This window comes from Hyaena hyaena, unplaced genomic scaffold, assembly GCF_003009895.1.
Source record: "Hyaena hyaena isolate Hyena2069 unplaced genomic scaffold, ASM300989v1 scaffold_1218, whole genome shotgun sequence".
Classification (NCBI taxonomy): domain Eukaryota; kingdom Metazoa; phylum Chordata; class Mammalia; order Carnivora; family Hyaenidae; genus Hyaena; species Hyaena hyaena.
In genome coordinates, this window is record NW_024081850.1 from 112,297 (window position 1) to 127,440 (window position 15,144).

At 39.5% G+C, this 15,144-nt stretch overlaps 1 protein-coding gene and 1 non-coding gene across 4 annotated transcripts in view; both read right to left on the reverse strand.

Annotated features, from left to right (window-relative positions):
• The window catches only part of SPIDR (scaffold protein involved in DNA repair), a 338,790-nt gene that overhangs the window by 77,822 nt on the left and 245,824 nt on the right, over positions 1–15,144 (reverse strand). The gene's annotated exons all lie outside the window — the stretch shown is intronic.
• Positions 7,614–7,717, reverse strand: LOC120224663. The gene has a single exon (XR_005526632.1). It is a non-coding gene; the product is annotated as a U6 spliceosomal RNA (small nuclear RNA).

Genomic DNA, 15,144 nt, shown 5'->3' on the forward strand with positions numbered 1-15,144 from the left:
CAAACATAGTAGGGTAAAATCATATCACCACCAACAATATCAATTAATGTGGGGGGAGATGAAAAACTAGAAATGGAGAGCAAATAGGTCAAATTGGGTGACCAAGTTCAAATGTTTCCAAGTGCTCATATCACTCACAACAGGATTAAGATATTAACACCAGATTTCATTAAATATTTACATCTGGTAAAAATTCAAGGATAACCACCAGAAGAAAAGAAATGGGATGTATAAATTCCAAATTACTAGATGGGAACAAAATGGAATGGGAAATATAGGCCAAAAAACAACAAAAACAACAACAAAACCCCAAAACAATTCCAAGAAAATGCAAAGAAAAAGCACACACAGAAAAAAGGGCAGGAAAATGTAAGATAATAAGTATAATGGTAGACATGTCTATGTATATTAGAAATGGAATAAAAATGATTTAAACCTTTCAATTAAAAGGCAGAGTTTGTCATGTTCAGTTTGAAGAAAAAAAGAAAAAAAATGTTAACAGGAAACCTTCTAAAACAGAGAAAGGTTCAAAGGGTGAAAAAAAATGTTTTGGGTAAATATTAACCAAAAGAAAGTCAAAGAGGTAGGTCTGAGACTTAACTAAATAGATTGTAGGACAGACAGCATTATTAAGGACAGAGAAGTCACTAATATTGATTTTTTTAAAAAAGCTTAATTTACCAGGAAGATACATAATTCTAAATCTTTATGCTCTCAGTCTCAAAATCATGACACAACTATAGAGAGAAGTAAACAAATTCAACACCATCGTGGGAGATTTCTACATACCTCTGCCAAGTATTAAGTCAATCTGAGGAAAAAAAAATAATAAAGATTTGGAAAACTTGCATATATCTAAAAAGTCTGATTTGTCAGATAGGCAATCAGAAAAACTGCCCATAGTTACAGAAAGTGCATTCTCAAGCACACATAGGACATTTATAAAATGTGACCAATTGGTCAAAGAAACGTCTGAATGAATTTCAAAGAATCAGTATTGTATGGGACACATTGCCTACAATATAATTAGAAGGGAAACAAGCAAAAATGGGTACTTTTAAAAATCCTCCATTTGGAAATTTCACAGCATCCTTTTCAACTCACAGGTCAAATATGAAATCACAGTAGAAAAGAGACAGTATTTTGAACTACTGGATAAAAATACCAGATGCCAAAACGTATGGATTATAATGATGCTTTAGGGAATTTGTAGCCTTATATATAATAAAACACAATTTTCCTTTTCTATATAGATTTTTTTTAATGTTTATTTATTTTGACACACACACACACACACACACAGACACACACACACACACACACACACAGAGTGAAAGCAGGGGAGAGGCAGAGAGACAGAGACAGAGACACAAAATCTGAAGCAGGCTCCAGGCTCTGAGCTATCTGTATAGAGCCGGATGTGGGGCTTGAACTCAGGAGTTGGGAGATCATGACCTGAGCAGAAGTCGGAAGTTTAACTGACTGAGCAATCCAGGCGCACCTCCTTTTTCTATACAGACTTTTAAATTGGTTTTCTTTAAAATTCTTTTTAATATTGATTTATTTTTGAGAAAGAGAGAGAGACAGAGTGTGAGCAGGGAAGAGGAAGACAGAGGAGACACAGAATCTGAAGCAGGTTCCAAACTCTGAGCTGTCAGCATAGAGCCTGATGTGGGGCTCGAATTCACAGACAGCAAGATCATGACCTGGGTCGAAGTCAGAGGCTTAACCAACTGAGCCACCCAGGGGCCTCTTAAATTAGTTTTCTATGTACTTATCATAAGTTCTATACCTATGTCAGTTACCAAAATGTTCCTTTGTTCCTTCAGGGTGCTGAACCGTACAGGTGCTCTGCCTGGAAAGGACTCTCCTGGAGCCTCTACTGTGCTCCAGTCTGGACTGGTTAGCATCTATCTGTGGCATGGTAGTTATTCTGAGATCTCCTGTCAGAAAATCTGAGGGATTTCCTTCGCTGTATGTTTCAGCTCCTATTTTCCATATCTCATATCTTCCTTCTTAAAATTTTTTAAAGTGTTTATTTTTAAGAGGGAGACAGAGTGTGAGCGGAGAAGGGACAGAGTGTGAGAGGGAGACACAGAATCTGAAGTAGGCTCCAGGCTCTGAGTTGTCAGCACAGAGACCGATGCGGGGCTCAAATTCACGGACTGTGAGATCATAAACTGAGCTGAAGTCGGATGCTTAACCAACTGAGGCACCCAGGGACCTCTCATATCTTCCTTTTTAAATTGGCTGTAAGTTAGTAGGTCACATTTTCTAGCTTCCTGAGAAGGGGGGAATGGGGGTTAAATTTTTTTAAACCACTCATGAAATTTTCAATAAACTATCCTCAAACTTTATGGGTAGTTTGGCTGAATACAGATTTCTTAGATTGGAAATAAGTGTTCCATTCCAAGTCCAGTACTGCTTTTGTCTTCCTCCTTTCTGTATAGGAGCTGAGCTCTGTTCTAGTTCCCAGGGTGCTGGAACTGGGGCCAGGAGAGATTGACAGCAGAGGGCATAAGGAAACTTTTGGGGGTGATGGAAATAGTCTATGTCTTCACTGTGAAGTGAATCTACATGGTAGATATATTTGTCAAAACCCATTGAACTATATGCTTAAATGGGTGCATTTTATTGTATCTATGTAAACTGTACTGCATACAAATTATACCTTTAAAAAGTTGTTTAAAGGGAAAAAACGGTATAGGAGACAACTTGAAGAAAATTCTACTGGATAAATATAGGATAATTATGGAAAAAAGATTGGTACCTCTTTTTGTAACAACAAAAAGTTGCTACAGTTCTAATTCATTGTGCTAACCACAGGCAAACAATGAAAAAGAATCAAATGGTTAAAAATCCATTAGAAAAATACTATGCTTTCCAAAGAGGCATTTCCCTTTGTCATTAAAAGGAAATTGTGATATAACTTTAAGCACATGTTTTCTTGTACATCTTCAATACTGAAAACCACCTACCTACCTACCTACCTACCCACCTACATCCATCCATCTATCTATCTATCTATCTATCTATCTATCTATCTATCTATCTATCTATATCTACCTACCTACCTACCTACCTATTTAATTTGACTGCTCTCTGTACTTGTTTTAAAAAATTGGCTTCATGCCCAGCATGGAGCCCAACATTGGGCTTAAACTCATGACCCTGAGATCAAGACCTGAACTAAAATCAAGAGTCAGACAGTTAACCAACTGAGCCATCCATCCAGCCATTTCAGGCACCCCTGAAAACCATTTACTTTTAGAGATAACTCTCAGAGTATGAAATTATAAGTATATCTGGATTTTTAAAAAAGGAAACAAATACATTATTGATTCATGAAACAAAACTTAAAATCTTACTTTTTTCATGAAATCTTCTCCATTATAAGGAACCACATACAAATGAACTATTAATTCCATCCTGAAAACATTAGGGTTGAAAATGCTCCCGTGTTCTCTATCTGCGCAGGCTCTCAATAAAAGCTCTTTCCATGCTTGAGAGACTGAATGAGGCTATGTTGTGAACACATACACACCAAACTCACATAATACCTAACTGTATACAGTGTTGGCAGAAATATTCATTCACTTATTCACTCACTAGTGCATGCATTTGGAGCTCACTGAGCTTATACTTTGTAGGATATGTAAGGAGGGAAGGAGTCAAATAAAAATATAATTGAAAATCAAAAGATTTGAGCAACATTAATACCTAACACAAATATATTATGACTAATTACAGCATTGTCATATTGTCTATTTAATCCTTCATCCAAGGAAACTAGGCATTACTGATAGCTGAGTAAAGTGAGGCTTAGACTGTTTTTAAAACACCCAGCCAAGACCGTGTGGAAATAACTGAACCAGGTCTTAAATGCAAGGCACTTGATTTGGTATTTTTGTGCCATAATATCACGTTACAGTAACAAATTGTATGAATGTAGAAGAGTGATTAATTCTGTGGAGTGGAGTAGGAGAGAGTATCTCAGAGCAACTAGCATTCTGGTCTGCAAGCAAGCATCAAAAAGGAGACAAGGAATTAGCTCACAGCAAACCAGATGATGGCCCTCAACTCTACAATATCTTAATCTAATCTTTATAGAGAGGCAATGATTTCTCCTACTGCTAAATCAAAAAATTAGACATAAATCATATCTAGAAGAACTTTATCCATTCTGCAACTTCAAAAGATACTTTTAAGTGTTTGACAAGAATCATATTAGGATATTCGGTTCAGAATGTAAGGAATTTATGCTAAAATTTTTTAAGGCTGCTAATGTAATATAATGAAAAAGAAATACTCTTAAATCACTTGAAAACAATTTTATTAACTGTTCAATACTGTATGACTTTAATCCGAGACCCAAGTGGGAAAGAACACAAGATTACTCTTTCGTAATATTGTCCTATTTAAAACAGAAAGCAAGAATGGAAGTATACATTTATGTGTTGAATTTATAATGTCTTTTTTTGTCCACAGACCTTTTCGTATCATACATAACCTTTTGGAGGAAGTGCTTTAATGTTTTTTTTCCTCAAAGGCCTATTCACCTTTAATTACCCATAACCTGTCTTGTCTCTCTGTTCCATGACTAATTAGGGAGGCTAAGGCAAGCACTGGGGAATCAGGCTCCATTTCCTAAGGAGGAAACTCTAGACTTCCTGTGAGTGGTCTTATACCAGTTCAATTAATGCCTGCTTGACTATACTCATGCATCAGGCACTGTTTTGTAAGCATTATTGTTTGTTAATATATGCAAAAGTCAAGATGAATATAAAGATCTCCATGGATCTGCTTTATAAAACCAGAAAGGTTTGCTTGTGTTGAGGAGAGGAGAGGAATTAGCTAATATTTTTTCCTTAAATCTGTTCTGGTATTTCCCTTTATCTCAAATAACCAAGGAATGGTGCTCACATTCTTCTGCCCTAGAGAGAGTTATTAATATTTTCCTTCTTCCTCTTTTTCTTCATGCCTGGCCACACATGCTTTCCCACCTTGCCTTGCTCACTCAGCGGAAGCTCAGGCCTGTGGTGGAGTCACTGTCCTCATTAGTTCAGATGGACTGGAACTGTGGTCTTCAACAGTCCAAACCAGAGTTAGCTTCTCAGCAGCACACAAAAAACTCTACCTACTTGCTGCTGCTTCCTGCTCAGTAGATACTATCTCCTAAAATCAGTGCTAGTGTGACAGGTCTGAGCAGAAAAGGGCCTCCTGATCAACTTGTTTTTCCTGAATCACTAGAAATGTTCCCTATAAATCACATCAAAGTTTAAAAGAACACAAATGGCTTCCCAGGGAGTAAAGAAACACCATGTTACTAACTCTGGGACCTTAAGAAAGTTACTTACTGTATGAACTTGAATTTACTCTTAACATGGGAATAAGGGATCCTAATTGAGAGGGCTGTGGTGAGCATTAAAACAGTGACACAGGGCTTAGCACAGTGGCTGGTACAAATAGATCAATCTTTCCTTGGCAGGGTCCTTAGGCCAATTTTAGTATAAGGTCTCCCCCTATGGTTCTTGAACATCTTTTGTTAGATCTACATCTATATCACTTATGATTTTGTTTGCTGTTTTAAATGGTTTCTCTTTGTTGTTGCTGCTGTCTTGGTGGTGTAAAGAAATACAGTTGGACTTTAAGATAGAAAATTTTTGTAATCCCTCAATCTTACTAAAGTTATTTGCAATACTTTTATGAAGTTTTATGTAATCATTTCCTCTATGTGTAATGACAATTTGCTTCAACCTTCCTAACCCTTATGTTTTTAAAAAATTATTATTATTTATCTTTTCTGACTGTTCTTTAGGACCTTCAGCACAATGCTAAAGAGAAGCTAGTGACACTGGGCATACTTATCCTGATTCTGAATAAAATGTTTTCAGAGTATTATAATTAAGAATGATGCTTGCTTTAGTATGCAAGAATCATGAATGATTCTTTTGGTAGATATCATTCATCAGGTTAAACATTCCTGCTTTGTGTACCTGGGTGGCTCAGTCGGTTAAGTGCCTGACTTCAGCTCAGGTCATGATCTCACGGCTTGTGAGTTTGAGCCCTGTGTTGGGCTGTGCTGACAGCTCAAGCCTTCCGGAGCTGCTTCAGATTCTGTGTCTCATTCTCTCTCTCTCTCTCTGCCCCTTCCCCACCGGTGCTCTGTCTCTCTCAAAAATAAATAAATGTAAAAAAATTTTTTTATAAACATTCCTAGTTTGCTGAAAAATTTTTTAAATCATGGCTGGGTATTGGATCTTATGAAATGAATTTTTCATATTAATTGGAATGACTACATGATTTTTCTATGTTTTGTTTAGGATTTTTCTATGTTTGTGAGTGGTACTGACCTTTATTTTTATTTTTCATATTAGATTTAATTTTATTTCTCATATCAATACTATTTATATCATTTTCATATAAGTTGACAGGGATTCTTTTTTCTTCCTTGGAAATTCTGTATAAGATTTGAATGATCTATTTATCAAAAGTTTGAAAAAATTTAGTAAATACACACACACACACCCCTCACATCTTTATCCATTCATCTATCAGTGGACACTTGGGCTGCTTCCAGATGAGTAAAGTTTACTAAATTTGAAATGTTTCAGCTACTGTTTCCTCAGATATGTTTTCTGCACCCTCCCCCCAACTTCCCTGCCATTCTGGCACTCCCATTACACATATGTTGGTGCATTTTATGGTGTTCCACATTTCTATGGGTTCCGTTTCATTTTCTTCATTCTTTTTTTTTAATTTTTAAAAAACATTTGAGAGAGAGAGAGAGAGAGAAGCAGGGCATGAGTGGGGGGAGGGGCAGAGAGAGTGTGAGACACAGAATCTGATGCAGGCTTCAGCCTCTGAGCTGTCAGCACAGAGCTGGATGTGGGGCTCAAACTCATGAACCTCAAGATCATGACCTGAGCTGAAGTCAAATGCTTAACCAACTGAGCCACCCAGGTACCCTCTCATTTTCTTCATTCTTTTATTTTTCCCCTAAGGATATTTGCTATTTGGGAGATTTCTATAATCATATAGAAATAATTTATTTTGGTGTCCTCTGTTTCTTCATAAAGATTGAGTATTTATTTATTTGGAGTCTACTTATTTTGAGAAAGTGAGAGCATGGGGGAGGGGTAGAGGGAGGGAGAGATAGAATTGAGTGGGGCTCGATCTCATGAACTGTGAGATCATGACCTGAGTAGAGACCAAGAGCTGGACACTTAACCAACTAAGCCAAGATTGAGTTATTTAAAAGTACTTTGAATCTCTAAAATACTCTGTAGTCATAAATTTGAGATTAGTTTTTAACGTCCTATTGAAATTACCATACTCTTTTCAGGAAGAATTTTAAATTTGACAAAAGTCTTAAAACTATGTAATGTTTTAGGGTCCCTGGGTAACTCACTTGGTTGAACATCTGACTTCAGCTCAGGTCATGATTTCGCTGTTCCCAACTTCGAGTCCCGTGTTGGGCTCTGTGCTGACAGCCAAAGCCTGGAGCCTGTTTCAGACTCTGTGTATCCTTCTCTTTCTTTCTCTCTCTCTGCCCCTCCCTTGCTCATGCTCTGTCTCTCTCTCAAAAATAAACATTAAAACAATTTTAAAAAAACAATATGTAATTTGTCACAAATTTGTGTGTCATCTTTGTGCAGGGGCTATAGTAATTTCTGCACCATTCCAATTTTAGCATAAGTGGTGCCAACGTGAGCACTCTACATTTTGTTTTCTCTCTCTCTCTCTTTCACATTGTGCAAGTTCAATTACTCTGGATTCACATTCACAAACTTCCTTCTGTCAGCTCAAATCTACTGGTAAGCCTATGTAGTGAAGTTTTCATTTTGGTTATTACACTTTCTAACTCCAGAATTCCCATTTGTTGTTTTTTTTTATAGTTTGTATCTTTTTAAAAAATGTTTATTTATGTTTGAGAGAGAGGGAGAGGGAGAGAGGGGGAGAAAGAGAGAAAGAGAGTGGGGGGAATCCAAAGTGGGCTCTGCATTGACAGCAGTGAGCCAAATGTGGGGCTCAAACTCATTAATTGCAAGATCATGACTTGAGCTGAAGTCAGAATCAATCAAATGAGCCATCCAAGTACTTCTATAGTTTGTATCTTTTTATTGATATTCTCCATTTGACTAGACACTGTCAACAAATCATCCTTTAATTCCTGAGACATGGTTTTCCTGAATTCTCTAAATATATTTATAATGGCTGTTTTGAAATTTTTTGTGTAGTAAGTCCAACATGAGGGCCCCTTCAATTGCCTGCACTTTTCCCCTCCTGTTTGTGGGTCATACTTCCTTGTTTCTTCATAAATATTGTAATTTTTTGTCAACAACTGAGCATTTTTAACAATGTATTGTGGCAACTCTAGATAGGGATAACTCGTCTACCCCAGGGGCTGATAATGTTGTTATTTGCATGTTAGTTAATCAGTTGTTTAGTGACTTGTCTGAACTACTTTTTCCTGCAGGTTTAAGTATGTTCCTGCTCAGATTTTTTGTTTGTTTGTTTGTTTGTTTGTTTGTTTTTAATCTTTCCACATGGCTACCTAGGGGTTGCCCCTAGGTCAGCATAAGCCACTTTGAAAGGTTGTGCTTAAGCTCCCTTGGAAGTTAGATTTTTCCTCTCTGCCACTGGATGATAGACCTTAGAGGTTGATATCATGATTCAAGGAGGTAGGTTTTTGGCCTCATCGCTCTCCATCAGCCAGAACCTGTGTTACTCCCTATGAATCACTCCTGTGAGGGCATGGCCTCGGGCCTGCCAGACTGCTAGGGATGCATCTGATTTGTTTTATTTATTTATTTATTTATTTATTTATTTATTTATTTATTTATTACAAATAGTTTATTGTCAAGTTGGTTTCCATATAACACCCAGTGCTCATCCCCACAAGTGCCCTCCTCCATGCCCATCTCCCCCCTCTCCCCCCACATCCATCAGTCCTCAGTTTGTTTCTCAGCATTCAAGAGTCTCTCATGGTTTGCCTCTCTCCCTTTCCCCCACCATTTCCCCCCTTCTTCTCCCCCATGGTCCTCTGTTAAGTTCCTCCTAATCCTCCTATACGTGCAAACATGTGATATTTGTCCTTCTCTGCCTGACTTATTTCGCTAAGCCTAACACCCTCAAGGTCCATCCATGTTGCTACACATGGCCAGATTTCATTGTTTCTCATTGCCATGTAGTATTCCATGGTATAGATAAACCACATCTTCTTGATCCATTCGTCTCATTTGTTTTAAAGTCTAGCTTCCTAGCAGTGGCTCTTGGGTCAGAGTGGCTTATTGTTCATCTAGTGTGGCTGGGGGTAGTGCTGAGGCCTGCATGCCAGTGAGGCCTATACCCCAATATTCCCTGTGGGTTGCCCTGATTGCTCCTGAGTGGGTGCAACTAAGCACACCCTTCCTGCATCTGGAAGTTTTACTGTGAGACTAGGAAGGTTCTTCTTGGCTGTCTTTTCCCTAATGCTCTCTGTTAAATTGCTGGTTGCTTGGTTATTTCCTTATTGATACAGTATCACAGAGCTATAGGCAGTCTTGGAATTGCTCTCCACCAAGATCCCCATTATTTTCAACAACACCTTTGGGCATGGAACTGTACTCTGTTTCAAAAAAGTCAATTCTCTCAGGCAGTGCCATAGGGTTCTTCTTCCTTATAACCTATTGTCCTCTGGGCAGAACCTCTGTGCCACTTCACAGAACTGGGGGTGGGGATGGAATCCCCTTCTCCTGGAGTTACACTTCTGATCTAGAGTGGGTACTGAGGGTGGTGGTAGTGGCACTGGTCTGGGGCTGCTTCTCCGGTGTGGTGCCTCTATCCTATGGGTGAGCTCAGATAGGACAACTGGGCCAGTATTCTTGGCCCACCACACTTGGGGTGGAGTTGCAACCTGGGCTAGGAGATTCCCCTACAGTGAAACTGAACCCAGACTGTAGGCTGTGTGTGTGTGGGGGGGGAGAGGGCATCTTCTTGACTGCAGTCCTGGAGTAGAGCCCCAGAACAGTCTTCATAAGACAAATTTGGTTGGTGGGGTAGAGATCATGGTTAAAGGGCCACAGACTCCTTGCTCTTCCTGAGGCTTTAAATGATTTTTAGGGGCGCCTGAGTGGCTTAGTCGGTTAAGCGTCCGACTTTCGCTTAGGTCATGATCTCGCAGTTTGTGGGTTCGAGCCCTGCGTCGGGCTCTGTGCTGACTGCCAGCTCAGAGCCTGGGGTCTGTTTCAATCTGTGACTCCCTCTCTCTCTGACCCTCCCCTGCTCACGCTGTCTCTCTCTCTCTCTCTCTCCTAGAAATAAATAAAACATTAAAAAAATGATTTTTAAAGTTTTCTCCACTTAAAATGTTTGTTAGGGACAGAATCCACTGTGTCCTCACTCTGCTATTCCAAAAGCCAGTCTTCTATTTTTAATTCAATGTATGCCCATGAGAAATTATGACCCTGTGGATATTTTTCATGTGCTGTATAGGAAAACATAATGGCTCTTTAGCCATTATTTAGAAGCTTTGAGAGTATTTGTAAACCTTACATCCTAAATTTGTAGACTTGAATGTGATTTGTTCTTTTTTCTTAAAAGACATCCTGATTTACTTGAACACAATTACTAAGTCAGACAAAAGAAATGCAGTGAGGCACAGAGGTCCACAGAGCCATGATATAAAGATTCTTAATAACAATAGCACTTGTGGGTTTTTCACTGTACAATAAAACTGTGTTCTGGCTTTTGGGTGGTGTTTAGTAAATCTATGATCCATTTATTTATGTGCTAAATAGAGCAGGACTTCTGCTGGCTCAGGCCCTCTGCAAGGTGCTAGGAACCTGGCAATGAGCTAAATAGACCCTGCTCTCTGTCCCTCCTTCGGAAAACATCAACTATACATATAAATATACAATCACAAATTGTGGGAGTGCTAGCAAGGCAATGAGCAGAGTGCCTTTAGGGACAACTTGGGGTGGGATGGTCTAACCAGGGTGGTCAGGGAAGGTTTCTTAAAAGAGCTGAGTCCAGAAGAAGGATAAGCCAATCATGCAAAAGGTTGAGAGAAGGAGACTTAAAACATAGAAAACAGCATGTACAAAATCCTATAATGGGAAAGAGCTTTTCCATGACTAAGAAACTGAAAGAAGGTAGAAAATAAGAGAGAAAGAATGAGAGAGAGAAGAAGAAAAAAAAAAGAGATTAGGAAAGTGGTAAAAAGGGTAAAGATTAATAATTGTGATTTCAATGCATTCTTTTTTTCAATGCCTTATTCTTAATTCAAGTTATATTTATAATAAAATAACTTAATAAAATAATAGATATACTTAAATATAATAAAATAAAATAACCAAAGTTATATTTATAATAAAATTAAAATGTTGACAAGGATTTGTAAAGAAAGGAGAAAATGGGATGGGAAGGAAAGGACTGAGGAGGGGTAGGAAAGAGAGGCATCGACCTAGTGGAGGAGTCTTGTGGTTGGATGTGGCTGGCACAGCGATGTCCAATAGCAGCTGGAGGTAAAGGTTATGTGGCGATGGCCTGGTGGAGGCTGACCTGATAGGGAGCCAGGGGTGGCAAATAACTGGCATGTGTGCTAGGCAGCACATCTACCTTCTGCCATCAATGAGTCAAAAACAGGGTGACAGTAAAAGATGTTTGACAAAACTGTTTCAGAAATAGAACTTTTGGAACGGGGTGGAGGATGGCTTGAACAGACAACTTTAGAAAGGGTCTCCTTAGACCAATATGAGTTCACTGCTCTAATCAATGACAAATGTCTCATAGAATATAGTTAAATTGTAAAGTGGTGTTCACAGGCCAAGTTTAGCTGGTTGATATGTTTTCTTTGGTTTATATAGCATTAAAACATTTTTAAATTTATTAATAGAATAACAAAAATTGGGAGATTTATACAAATCTCAAATTTCTGTTGTCTTAAGAAACCTAGAGCTCCGGCAACACTGGATCAACATTGGGGGATGAGGTGCTGGCTTGTCAGCTCATCCTGTGGACCCTGGTCCCCCACCCTTGATCCCCAATCCTGGTATGACTGCTGTTCTCTCTTGGCCTCTTTGGCCTCTGTCAGCACGTGAGAATGCATTAAAAAAACATTTCTGGGAAGAGACAGAAGAACATAGTCAGGGAAGAATCTACACTGGCCTAAGATTTCTTTTTCTTTTTCCTTTTCTTTTTTAATTTATTGAGAGAGATAGAGAGTGTGCACATGTAACTAAGAGCACATGCAAGTGGGGGAGGGGCAGAGGGAGCAGGAGGGAGGGAATCTTAAGTAGGCTCCATGCTCAGCTCAGAACCCGACTGGGGGCTCACTCTCACTATTGTGAGACCATGATCATGAGATCATGACCATGAGATTGTGACCTGAGCCACTATCAAGATTTGGATACTTAACTGACTGAGCCACTCAAGTGCCCCTCTCTTGGTTACTGTTTAAAGGCCTTTCAATTATTTTAGTCTAAGGTATATTAGAGGTATACCTCTGCTTAGAGGTCTCTGAGCAGACACCGTATCAGCATGTGGTCACGCTCAGCAGGAAAACCAGTTGACACTTGCACTGGCCTTAGTAAGGTCTGAAATGCCGTGAACTTAGCTGCTAGCCAAGCCACATGGAGATTAGGAGATCTGCCATTTTACAGTGATGTGATGGGTCAGTGTTAATAAAACTGAACTTCTACTTTGGAAAAGCAGGTTAAGTACACCTTTTTGCTTTCCTGCCACAGAATACCCACTGGACAAGGCAGATGCGCACATTCAGTAATCCCAAATCTGTGCTGCCAGTGACAGGCAAGCGAGGGCTCAAGCCTGGGTGACTTTCCATACTCCACGTGGCACTGAGCACTGCTGGTGGGGACCATACACCTAGCATGAGAGGGGCACTGCCATTTTTAGCAGTGATTAACTTAGAACAGCAGAGAGAAAATGTGTCCCAGGGAGGAAATAAGATGTTAGAGGTGTGAATATGAGACTCTGAACTGCATTCATCCCATGAGACAGACTTTGCCATTCAAAATTCATGGAATAAAAATCTGACAAATGAATGCCACTTATTTAAAATCAATGTTCCACCCATGCTTAAAACGTGGACCCTGATCCACATAAGATCCTGCCTCTCATTGTCATGATTTTAAGCATGTGGTGCCGGGGAATGGCAGGTCTGGAGAAGAAGGGCTCTCTTTTGAGTTCTGCTGCTGACGGATGTGGGCCCCTGGCTACAAACCTGTACAATGAAGATCAACTTAAGTCTACTTCACACCTAGTAAATGCATGAACCTAATCTGTGCTCAAAATCTTGGTTTTGTTTGCTCACCAGGCAAACTCACTGTTACAAATGCAATTAATGGACAAGATTGTTTTCTCCTGTCACGTGCCTGCTCTCCTAAGTGTATAGTAGGTGCGTGCACTTTGGTGAAGGGGCTTGGAGCATGAGAGCAGCATGAGGGTACATTATCCCACACAGGAACGGTATTGCCACGTATGAAACCAACTGTGCCCGGCCTTGTGATGCTGCCCTTGTCATCCAGGTGACAGCAAGAAACAATCATGAAAATACCCATGGTCTTCAGCTTGCCCCTGCCCCCAGTCAGACACACTCCACCCCTCCCAGCTGGGAAAAGAAGACAGCAGTCAAAAAGTAGTTCAAGAATCTCCTGTTTCAGCCATCAGGAGTCATTTAGCAGGACTTTGATTCTATGCATTTCTGAGCTATGAGGGTGAGGCCAGGACCAAGTTGGAAGAACAAACTAAAACTGGTGCCAAATGAAACTACATTCCACGGTGCATTCCCAGCAACATAAAATAATACAGATAAGAGGTTCACTGTTCAATCACATTCACATCATGTTGGAAGTATAAAAGTCCACTATGGAGTTAATATTTATCTTTAAGAATTTCTTTTCCTTTTCTTACCAGCTTAATGGCACATCATGCTAATCGAGAAATACTTTAAGAATTCTAAAAATTCATGTATTGTTAAGCTGCAAAAGCAACAGAACAAAGCATGAGGGATAACATGAGGAAAACAAAACTGTTGATTTGTAGAGGGAGTTTCAGAGAGACTATAATTTAATTCCGCTTTGAAGTTTTAAATGCCCCTCCCCAACTTTGGAAAAATACTCATCTTTCCCCTTCTTTTCACTTACTGGCTCAGTATCATAGAAACACAAGTGAAGAAGAGAGAGAAACAGTAGACTTGTGTGTGTGTGTGTGTGTGTGTGTGTGTGTGTGTCTGCGCGCATGTGTGCGTGTGTGTGTGTGTGTGTGTACGCATGTACACTGAGGGGGAGATTACGTGAACATGTGGGATGTTTGCCCGGGTTATGGGAGCAGTTCTTAGCAGTCCACCAAGAATTCCGGGAATCAGAGTCAGTCCGGCCGCTTTCTTCTAGGTCAGTGTCAACTTAAGCAGCCTCTGAAGATCAACAGGATCTTTCTCTGCACGTTATAATTTCTTGCTCAGTCTCTATTTTAAGGAAGAAATGGAAGAAACTGGATGATGAAGTGAGGGAAAAAAAGCAAGAGAAAGGAAGGCGGAGAGGGAAAAGAGAAGGAAGAGAAGAAAAGAGGTGTTTGAACATGAACAGGGGGAGGAAAAGTCACAGAAAAGAGGGAGGGAAGAGGAAACAGGAGGAGAGAGGGACAGCAGAGGGCTGAGTGGGTGGAGGGCCTTTCCCCATCTCCACCAACCCGCTCGACAGACGGGAAACCAGATACAGCAGGACATTGTGTTCTTCTGAAAAATAACCAGACTGTGCTCCTAAAGTAAACAGTTAATCCTGTTGTTTATCTTTGTAACTTGACGAGATGTTAACAGGATGATTTCTACTGCACAGAAATGTGGTTCTTATTCATTTAAAAAGTGATATTTTCTCTTTGCTAAAATAAAAGTGTGACATACAAACTTTCTAATATCAATGAATGGGAAGGAATACAATATTTCTTTACTAAAAGTGACTTAACTAAAGGATGCCAAAAAAGTCGGAGAAAGGCCTTTTCTTCACTCACACATCCTATTTATTTTTGGAAAATACTGCATTAGTGAAATTAACCAAGCCAAACCAAAACAAAACCTGCTGTAAGCTTGGTCTATCCCAGAGTATGATTTGGGGTATTCCTTGTGGAGATAAGACTATAACTGGG